This window comes from Cyanistes caeruleus, chromosome Z, assembly GCF_971803275.1.
Source record: "Cyanistes caeruleus chromosome Z, bCyaCae1.hap1.1, whole genome shotgun sequence".
In the NCBI taxonomy this organism is placed as follows: domain Eukaryota; kingdom Metazoa; phylum Chordata; class Aves; order Passeriformes; family Paridae; genus Cyanistes; species Cyanistes caeruleus.
In genome coordinates this window covers 14,298,322-14,309,433 of record NC_141732.1, presented here as the reverse complement: position 1 = coordinate 14,309,433, position 11,112 = coordinate 14,298,322, and the positions used below count along the sequence as shown (strand labels likewise).

Sequence of the window (11,112 nt, the reverse complement as noted above, 5' to 3'; positions counted from 1 at the left end):
CCAGGCTCATGTGACTCATGCCCTGGTATGTCCTAACCCCCAGAGCCACATGTCCCAGCCTGCAAGCCCCAGCCTTCGTCCCCACTGCTGGCCCCCAGCAGCTCCTGGGCATCCTCACCCTGAGTGCAAAGCCAGCCCCAGGAGCCCCCAGGGTGCTCTGGATCCAGGCTGCAGACACCTTAAAGCCACCACTGAAAGGAACATGGGGACTGCAGCTGCATCTGCCAGTGCTCACCACCCCTGACTGCCCTCTAGGTGAACTTAAACCTCACCTACTGCAACTTGAGGACATTTCCTCTCCTACCCCTTATTTCCTTGGAGAAGAGATCAATTCTTTGGCTACAGCCTCTTGTCTGAGAGTTGTAGAATTTGGCTGGAGCTCCCACCAGCAAACTAAAGGGCAAATCAACACCTTTGGAGTGTTGCAGATTGCTTGGCAGTGTCCTGCTGCTCTCTGGTGCAACGTTACTGCTATGCTCCTGGGGAGAATGGGGACTTTTTGGAGCATTTCTTGTTAGTTTATCTGCACCTACTCTGCACACTTAGATTTGAGATTGCTGAGGTTCATTCTTCACAGCATTCTGGGCTTGACACTCAAGTGATTCCAGTCTTTGGACAGTACCCACCTGACCTAAGTTAAAATATAGGAATGGTACGCATATGTGGGAAGAACACTCCCTCTTTCCCTCAAAAATCCCTCAAGTTTTGGTTTATTTGTAGTGAAAAATTTCTTAAAACTCACAATGCTCTTATTTAAGAAAACAAGAAAAAGATAAAAAATGAAGCTCAATGAAGGAACCATCATATAAAATCAAATTTCAAATACCTACAATTCTTGAAATTTCACTTGCTGTGAAATTTCACCTCTACCATAAACAAATCCTGAAAACCTCAAGCCAACTCTTGACACATTTAACAGTGTAGCACATCCACCACACAGTCCTCTGGGACAGTCTTGAGTCTCCTTCAGTAATTCTGAATAGAACTCAGAATTAAGCAGTAGAATTTTTAATGTCGTTTCTCAGCATGTTTGATATTCTGCCTGCCAAATGACTTCTGAGTCAGACATTGTGTGTGAGGTTGATTCAACTGAACATCATTCCCTGCTGCCATGGTGGACAGATGCCTTATGTAGGTACTGATTTGCGTGATCTTGTAAATCTAGCATTTTGTCACACAGCAGATCTGCACTGCATGAAACACCAGTGTGACAAACCTTGGTGAGGGAACAGCTTGAAGAAAGCTGCTCTTTTCCACCTGGGGATAGTGTGAGGAAACTGCCTGAGGAGAACACAGGGAAATTTACAGGTTCAATAGTGGAGTTCCCTAAAACTGCTCTGTAGATCCAGGTTTTCAGCTGCACAGCCACTATTGTCATTGCTCTGCAGGAAGTGGTCTCTCTTGAGCAGCCTGTGGGCTTGGTGCCAAGGCAGGGCAGGGATGAAGAGAAAGGGTTTTTTCCTCACTGTTGACCTTCAACGGGAACTTCGTCATACCTGCTCCACTATTCCACTGAAGCTCTCCCAAGCTCTGTCCCTAAAATTTTCATTCACTCCATTTATTTCTATCCCAAAGCTGAACCAAGAATTAATGTAAGGTAGAAACTTTTTAGAGGCACTCTATTGATACTCCTGCCCTCTCTTTCTGTCTCTCTTTCTCTCTCTCTTACACATACACATACACACACACATACACACACACACACACACACACACACACACACACACACACACACTTACTTCTCACATCTCTCATCTATCTATCTATCTATCTATCTATCTATCTATCTATCTATCTATCTATCTTTCTTTCTCATAGGAGAAACTCTCCTTACTTGCATAAATCCATCAAATCGTATCCACACAGGCATTAGTATTAGAAGTCACTAAGGAAAATACTGTAAAAACGTAACTTGGTAGAATGACTTAAAAGGCTTGAGGGCATGTTTCTGATGACTGATCACATAGTTACTTCAAGAAAATAGTTATTGAAGATGATCTCTGTGTGAGCATCCACCCAGTTTTGGGAAGAGGCCTGTATGGGTAACATGGTCCAAATCCTGCTCCAAATTCAGACAACTTCAGCACACAAACATGAAGGAAAACAATTTCAAGTTCCATTAGTAGCATAGATAAAAATCAATGATCTATGCATATGGAAGACAAAAGCAGCAGAGAAATTTTACTTTTGATGTTTTAATGCACAACAAAAAGTAAAAAATTCACAGCCTGTTTATAGAGTATGTAACAGGCTAAAAATGTGGTGGTTTGGGAGTTTAGTTTTGGGAAAACCACCTGATGCTTGAATAAAAATTGCTGCCCTTTTCTCTTGGAGTTACTGCAAGCTCCTTCCTTTTTTCTTCCCCCAGACACCTAAAAGCTACAATTAGCTCAGGTTCTTTTAAAAAGGTAATGAGAATCATTCAGTTGTATTATAGTTTAAGGATTTTTTCCCCTTGAATTAGGGCACTTCAGAGCAGTTACTCAATAGCAAGTCTATATACTCAATATCACAGTCTAGTCTCACTGGTAACAAAGAAAATAATCTTCAAGACATGCTCCATGAGCACAGTGCTCACTGTCCTTGGGATGTCGTAATGAGCTGAACACCATCCACTGATGCAGCTTGGTACATTAGTTGTCTGTTCTTGGGGCTTCTGTCAGGTGTGAGCCCTCCGAAGATTTTATCCTCTTTCCTACAGTCATCAGGAGATTTCAGTCACAGTTCTGTTCCTGTGGCATGGTCAGGGCAGTCCTGCCCAGTACCTTTTGGCAGGTGTATTTTAGACATGTATTGGTTAAGTGGCAAAGACAGTTACCCAAGGGAATAATCAACCTGTTTCTAAACCAAATATCCCCTGAATATCCCCAATTTCCATTTCCCTATTGTCGTGGTTTTAAAGCAGTAACTAAAAAAATTACTTACTTCTTGCTGTGAGATATGGATTAGAACAAGAGCAAAACAGGCTTAAAAGGAAATAAAGTAAGTTTATTAACAAAACTACAAGAATAAAAACACCAAAATAAACTTCCAGAAAACCCTTTTATCCCCCACTACCCAACCATTCCCTTGTACATGTGACAACATAGAGGCAAAAAAAACTTTGGAACTTTGGTGGTTAAAACAGTCCCAATTCCTGCTAGAATTTTCTTTTCATTAGATGAAAAGACTAGAATAGTCTTTTCATCAGCCTTTGTAGAGAAACAGAAGTCTTCTTCTGCTAATCTATGGAGTTTTTCACCAGAAAAAACTATTTCTGTTACAGTTTTCTATTTCTCTGACACCAGCTGCCTGGAAATCTGTCATCAAATTTTCTCCTCCCATTTCACATCACTCTGAGGTGTGTGTGGGCCATGAGTCTAGGGATGTCATTTTTAAGGATGAGTTATTCAAAGGCAAAAGTTCTCTTCATCTGTCTCTGTGAGCTTTGCTTGAAAACAGTTTTCTCTTTGCCCTCAAATCTTCAAATCTTCGCTTCACTCTGTTCTAGCACCTCACTGTATCACAATTACTCTACTTTTTGCTCAAAATCCACACTTTGAACACTCCATTCCTCCCAATATACTCTGTCATGAATTAAAGGAGTCTTTTTCAAAACACCATTGTCCATCTCCATAGCTTTAACAGAAAAATATTTCAGCTTATAAAGCATCTCCTTATTCTCTCTTCCCCATCTAAAACTTAACCCTTTCATCACTGTCTTTGGTGGTTTATGATGTCTTCCTTATGTTGATTGTCTCTCTCTCTCTGTCTCTCTGGGAAAAAGGACTAATCTGTACATTTTATCCAGGTAGTAAAAGAATTAAAGTCTTGGAAAGGCTGCAAGTGTTCATGGTGTCAAGTTTCAGTGTTTCAGTCCAGCAGCAGAAACTGAAAACTAAGTCAGGCCCGCCAGCTCCGTTTCTTCCTGCCACCCCTCCCGCCCCCCCCGTGGCCTTGTCCAGCCTGGAGGGGGGGAGGAGGCCGAGACAGAGCCTCGTTACCTTTCCAGGAGCCAGAAACCAAAAAGAGCAAAAGAGCTTTGGCTGTACATCTTAAGGAGGTGTTCACAGGTTGATCTCACTTTTCAATGGTCAAAACTGCTGTCAATTCTTAGAAATGACCGATAATTGGTCAGGAGAAAAGACTCCCATCAGTGATCAGCAGCTTCAACTTCCTTAGCTCCTGAAGCTATCGTAAAGGTAAAGTCACCCCATGACACCTATACATACCCAGTTCCAGATCTTAAATAAAGTCACAAGCCAGTGGTTTGACCTCAGAAAATCTAGTTTTCGTGCTTCACTATATGATAACTGGTTTGGTGTTTTGTTGCAGTCAGCAACTTCAGGATGTCGTCCAGGAAGCCACAGGATTCTGGGGACCAGCATGGAACACCAACTGAGACGGGCTCCAGTTCATGAAACCATTTATTCAGCATGGGAACAAACTCAGGTCCAGAACAGAGAGCCCCGAACAGAGGCACAGCAGGGGATTTTGAGGGACAGAACTCTCAAGGGTCCCCACCTTTGAGGGTGGAGTTCAGGGTCAGGGACCAGTAGAAACACACCAAAGGAGAACCTCTCAGGGACTCAAACCCAATCAGAACACCTGGGCCACCCTTCACAAGGGGTTTGGGGTGGGACAATGTAACTCTTTGTCTCCCTGAGGCACACTGCCACATCTGCTCCTTTTCTATTTTTTTAATATATTTTTTTTTCAAATTTTAACTAGGAGCTTAAAATTTTTCCAAACATACACCTTAAAATCTCGCCTCCTCCACAGAGCACCCACTTTGCTTTGTGGGACACCAAAAACTCAATAACAAAACACATTAAGCAAACAAACAAAAAACCCCAAAATTAAAAACAAACACTTAAATCTCAGTAAACAGTGATGGTACTCAATACAAATATAATGGGTTTTTAGTTCAGTCTCTTCCACTTTAGGATTCTCTTTCAGGAAGGGTGCAACTCTTAGATCTCCTCTCACGAGGGGCAGAATTCTTCGATCTCCAGCTTCGGCTCGACTCCCATGTGGGCGTCGCCTCTTTAGACGATCTCGGTGAAGCACTGGCTTTGGGAGCTCGGTTACAGTTTCGATTTCTCCAGAGGAGGTGTTGCCCATGATGGAAAAGGCAGAGCCCCCAGGGGTGGATCAGCCGAACAAAGGCCTGGGAGCGAAGCAGGAGTTACTGGGGGAAGGGAAGGTTCGGGACCGGAATAGAAGGAGCAAGGCGGGAAACAAGGGATCCCAGACCGTGTGGCCAGAGCCATCTTGGGATGGGGGGGGTCCGGGACGGACTTTTCCAGACCGGGAACGGGGAATGTGGCAAGACGGGGTGAAGGAGGACACGGAACGGCGGGCAGACGGCAGCAGACCCGCAGCACTCTGGATGTTCTCCGTCCCTTGCCTGCCTTCAGGAAAACAGGGAATGGGATGGCAGAAAGACACTGGGGTGACGGGGAGACAGCAGCAGCCCCGAGTCATCTTGGCTTTTTTTTCACCCTTTGTTCTGCCCTTTAGGAACATGGGAGGGGGGAAGGTACAGGGAGGTATACACGAAAAAAAAAAAAAAATGAGGAACTTCACAGAAGACAAAAAGCAGTCCACCGGAAGAGCCATACCGTCCATAATCGTCCATACCGTTAATATCGTCCATAGTACGTCTCGTTGGGTGATGTTAGGTGTTTGTCCCAGCGTCTGGTCTCGGCTCCCCCACCTCCGTAAGCCCTTTTCTTCCCCATGCCCGAGGCACTCAACCCAGCCTCCCTGCCAGGTACTCTCGAGTCCTCCTCTCTAAGGCGGGGGTCTCGCTGGCTCTCAAGCCATCAGCTGGGGACTTACGGAATGTCCATGGAGCCGGGTCCTGCTGTTCTCCTGGTGCTTTGCTGGATGCCACGCATTCTCTCACCATTTGTTGCAGTCAGCAACTTCAGGATCTCGTCCAGGAAGCCACAGGATTCTGGGGACCAGCATGGAACACCAACTGAGACGGGCTCCAGTTCATGAAACCATTTATTCAGCATGGGAACAAACTCAGGTCGAGAACAGGGAGCCCCAAACAGAAGCACAGCAGGGGATTTTGAGGGACAGAACTCTCAAGGGTCCCCACCTTTGAGGGTGGAGTTCAGGGTCAGGGACCAGTAGAAACACACCAAAGGAGAACCTCTCAGGGACTCAAACCCAATCAGAACACCTGGGCCACCCTTCACAAGGGGTTTGGGGTGGAACAATGTAACTCTTTGTCTCCCTGAGGCACACTGCCACAGTGTTTGTTTATTTCCCTTTGGGAATGTTTAGCATTGTTCTCTTACCAGTTATTACCATTGTTCTTCCAGAAAAAAACAGAATGAAATCAAGAGCTTTTGGGTGTGTAATCTCTGGTCAGAGGCAGTGAACAGCCATCCTTCCCTTATACAAACTGGTTCAGCTGCAAATGTCTCCTCCATGAGAAGGTCACACACAGGCCATTAGCATGCGAGGCAGTTGAGGAAGGGTCGTAAATCATCCAAGACCCAAAAGTGCCCCTCAGACTCATTCCTGAGGCCACCAGGGTACTGCAGGTGATGCAGATCCTGCCTCTGTTGCAAGAGTCTGTCAAACTGCCCCTCATCAGAGGAGGTACCTGGGCATTCCCACCTTGCCAAAATGTCTTTTAATCCATTGAATTCCATGTTTTGGGAGACCCTCGCCACTGAGAACACCAGGAGAGGATCAATGAGACTCTGTTTGGATCCATGGAGCAGTGATGTCTTCGACCTAATGCATCCCTGTCACTCTCTTTCCTCTCCCATGCTTTTTTTTTCTATTTCTTTCTATTTCTCTCTCTTCCTCACATCTACTGATAAATAAAATCCATACTATTGAGTTTGACATATGGTCTTGTTTGCACCTTAATTGGGCAGAGGCATCTCTCTAACAATTTTAATAACTGGATCATAACAAATAGTCAGTGTGGACTTTTCTTTTTCTGAGGAGTATCATACATAACCATACGTTACCAAATGTCTTTCTTTAAGGTGTTTGCATTGCTGTTGGTCTTCCTTAAGTGGCAAAATTCTTCTGGTCAAATGGAAATTGCCTTTTTTTAAAAGTACACGTAACAAAAACCTGGCATCCTTAACCACATTCAGGGCAGCCAAAAATCTCTGGAACATTAAGGAAATAGATTCTGCATAACAAATTGCTGATGTTCCATGGAATCACGGCAGTTTGCAATGTTTTTTTATGGGTGGTCCTTTCAAGGATCAGATTTACTACACTGAGAATGAAGAATTCCCCCCCCCCCCCCCTTTGTTAAGGGATGTTTGCAGGAGCTGTGCAAGATTTTTTAGTAGGTCACTGCACCTTCCATCAATCAGTGCCTGCAGAAATGCTGCAAACACAACATACATACACAGAGCAAATACTGTAGATAGGATCTGCACTACAAATAGTTTCAGGAAAGTTCCATTTTTCCATGTGACTTAAGATTTCTCTCCACAATCTAAATGTGTCTGGCACTGACAGACATTTGTTTCCAGAGATCCTTATTTTAGTCCACCAGAGGTACAATCTTTTCAATGGAACTCCAACCATGGATTTATTTAGTACTTAACCTGAAATAGGACCCTGTGCCACATGGAATAACTTTGAAGCTGCACCTAACTTTAAGGTCAGCCCTGCTTTGTATGATGGTGTGGGACAGCAACATTTAGAGATTCCTGCCAGCCAGGTTTGTCTTTCCCTTCTATGGTTATAGAACTGCATTTTCCAGGGACTCCAGTGGCACCAAGGCTAGCTGAGCACTTGCAGGTTTAGGCATCAGAATCTTCTTTATTATCCCCTCTCAAAATGCTCCCTCATGGTCTGGTGTTTCTTTAGCAGAACTCGAAATAAAAGGTATTTCTTGCCTGTCACTGGTGACGTGACTCCTGTTCATGTTGAAATGCAGGGATGGTATTTGGTCACTTCATAAAAGATGATGAAAAAATACCAATGTGTGATTATCTGTGTCCTAAACACAAGTTTGAGAGACAGTGCAGAGAAGCGGGAAAAAGATTTTATTTCTGGATATTAATAGTTCTCCAACAAAGAAAACATTAAAATTTTGATTAAAATTCTTTTTTAATCATTTTATCTTTGTCTGTCGAGGAAAACTAATAGTTGGGATTAGTCATACTTTTCAATTCACAGCAAGGACATAGCTAACAATTAGCACATGGCAATGTCAGCTCTTTAGTGAGCAGTGTGCCACACGTGTAACACAAGTAGCAGGCAAGAGAAGAGATGAAGAGGCCAGGAGCCTTTGATCACCCAAGGATCCACAGAATGCTGGGGACTCCATTTTTAACATAAACGTTAGTTTTAAAACCAGTTTCTCCAAAGTAGAAGAGAGAAAATTCTGCAAAGAACTCTGCTGGTCTCATGGTCTCTGAGCACCCTGAAAGGGGTGCATGTTCCTGAGTACCAGTTCCACTTGGAATATGCCATCACACCATTCCTCCCAACTTTAGAACTGGATGTCCATATAATACTCTTTTCCCCCCCCTGTTTCTTGAGTGATCAAGCACACATTTGCTCCTGAAATGCTTGGTGGGAACAGGGAACAAACACTGGCATTGACAAGCTTACATGGTTGGGAGGGCGAGAAAGATAAAGTAGGTGAGAAAGAAAGAGAATGTGAAGCGAAAAAGATAAGGTGCGGGCGTGGTACACAGAGAAAAAGGAATGTAAGAGAGAGGGGAGGGAGAAGGAGCAGAGAGAGGGAAAAGAGCAGAGCGCGGAACAGAGGGAGGATCAAAGGGCGGAGTGGAGGGCGGAGAGAAGGGCGGGGACAACCTGGAGGGAGGGAACAGCCCGCCCACAAGGGGTGTAGGCGTGGCTGGAGCCCAACAAAAAGGCAGGGAAACCGGAAGTAGCTGGCCAGTCGAATTCTGACTCCGACAGCGACGCTAGTGAGGATGAGCGTCAGAGACTGACTCCTTAGAGGAGGAAACAACAAAGATACAAGAATATCCCCCTCCATATTAAAAAAAAAAAAAAACTGAGAGAGGATACTACTTTCACAGACTGGGGAGAGATAAAAGCTGCATGTGCCAGCTGGGTCTCTTCATCTGCACTAGCGTTCCCAGTCCAAGTGACAGAGGGGGGGACAGAGAGTTCACTCACCAATAAATCCTAAACTGCAAAGCTCCAGCCTGCAGCTGCTGATGGGCACAGACCCGGCAATGATTACCCTATGCCTATCAGTTTATAACTTCAGTGTTTCTAACAATTTTTGTGTGCAAGTTGTGATTGTTCCCAGGGTCCTTTACCACTCCAAAGAAGAAGTGAACCAGTACCTTGAGAGGGCAGGCTGCCTTCAGAAAAGAGAGCTGCTGACAGGACTGTCAATAGCAATGCTGCTCGGCTTGGGAGTGACTGGTACGGCCACTGGTGTCTCCGCCCTGGTAACCCAGAGTCAGAGTCTCTCTCAGCTACAGATGACTGTAGATGAAGATCTACAGAGAATTGAGAAATCCATATCCTTTCTAGAAAAGTCAGTCTCCTCACTCTCCGAGGTTGTTTTGCAGAACAGGCGAAGTCTCGACTTTCTGTTCACTCAGCAAGGAGGCCTCCCTGAGGCCCATCGCCCTGAAGGAGGAGTGCTGCTTCTATGCAGACCACACCGGAGTTGTGAGAGACACCATGGCTGAGCTACGAGACAGGCTGTCTCAAAGGAAGGCAGAGAGAGAAGCCCAGCAAAGCTGGTTCCAATCCTGGTTTGACCAATCTCCGTGGCTGACCATCCTGGTGTCTACCCTGATCGGGCCAATTGTGATGATCTTATTGGTGTTAATCTTTGGACCGTGTGTTTTAAATAAGCTTGTGTCTTTTGTCAAGAGCCAACTAGAAAAAGTCAACATTCTGTTTGTAGAAAGACAGCAGATGCTCTAAGAATACGCTTGGTCACCGCATGTGCCTTATGTTTGCTAATGAAAAACTGCGGTGTCTATTTTATAAGTTTTTAACCTTTTAGTTAAGTATAGTGTACCTTATATTTTACTTAAGTCTATGATATCTACTTTTAAAACTTTTCATAATATAGATAAGTTAGATAAAATGTTTAAAATAGATATATATAAAATAACATTAGAACTTTCAAGACTAATACACCTCATATTCTAGCAAATTTAGTTAAGCATAAGGAGGAGGGGAAAATGTGGGAGCCAGGGCCTGGCAGTCAGAAGATATCGGAATGTAATGGAAAGATAGTCACCCCCCTCCTCCTTAGTTATGGTAATGACCCCCATAATTAGCCAATAGCACCTAGCTGTGATGAAAGCAGATGGGAGTGACACTGTGAACCTAGGTTATAAAGTGTCAGATTCTTCAGCAATAAACGCCATTTCTGCCATCCATCACATTGGTGTTGTGTGCAAATGGACCAAGTGACCTGGGATTGGTCACTGTGCCGTTCCTGAACCAGGTCCTCTGCCTCGCTGCAGGCAGCACCTGACACTTTTGCTTCTGCAGTAATACAAGATCACTGCATAGCAAATGACTGAATTGCATTTTTAGCAGTATCTCAGCACCTGAATGCAACTAGCCTTACATAAAGCACATGAGTAACCAAATTATAGTTTTTTTCTTTTTTATGTAATTATTTTTGTCTTTTTTACTTTTTTTTTTTTTTTTAAGGCTCCTGATATTGGAAAACAGCCACATAGCACAGGCTGTAAATCGTTACTAATTTAGTTCCAACTGAATTGATACCAGTAATACTCAGTGTTGCTGCACCAGACATTTTCCTGTCCAGCCAGCTCCTGAGACTGTGACAAGACTGGGCTGGCTCCAGAAAGCCAGGCAATCCAGAGTGCAGCTTGCTGGGAAAGATGGGCTAGGGCACAATGCTCTACGGCTCGAGGTGGTAGGGATGCACCAAGGATCAGGGTAGAAGAAAGAGAAGGGTCTTCGGGTATGAAACCCAGAGGGTCTATTCTCTAATAATAGGGGTCAAAGATGAAAGACTAAAAACATAGAGGTGCAGCAGCTTATATCTAGGAGAGGATAAAAATATATATATACAAAACTTAACCAGTGACATTAAGGAAAGAGGGAGATAACCTGGGGTAGAACCATTCCCCTTTGGGGCGGGGAGTAACTGGGACA

The 11,112-nt window shown here is 44.3% G+C and overlaps 1 long non-coding RNA gene across 1 annotated transcript; it reads left to right on the top strand.

Annotated features, from left to right (window-relative positions):
• The first annotated feature begins 12 nt into the window (after positions 1–12).
• On the top strand, positions 13–6,850 carry LOC147648134 (uncharacterized). The gene is made up of 2 exons (XR_015280816.1): positions 13–4,300; positions 6,249–6,850. It is a non-coding gene; the product is annotated as an uncharacterized LOC147648134 (long non-coding RNA).
• The last annotated feature ends 4,262 nt before the right edge of the window (positions 6,851–11,112 follow it).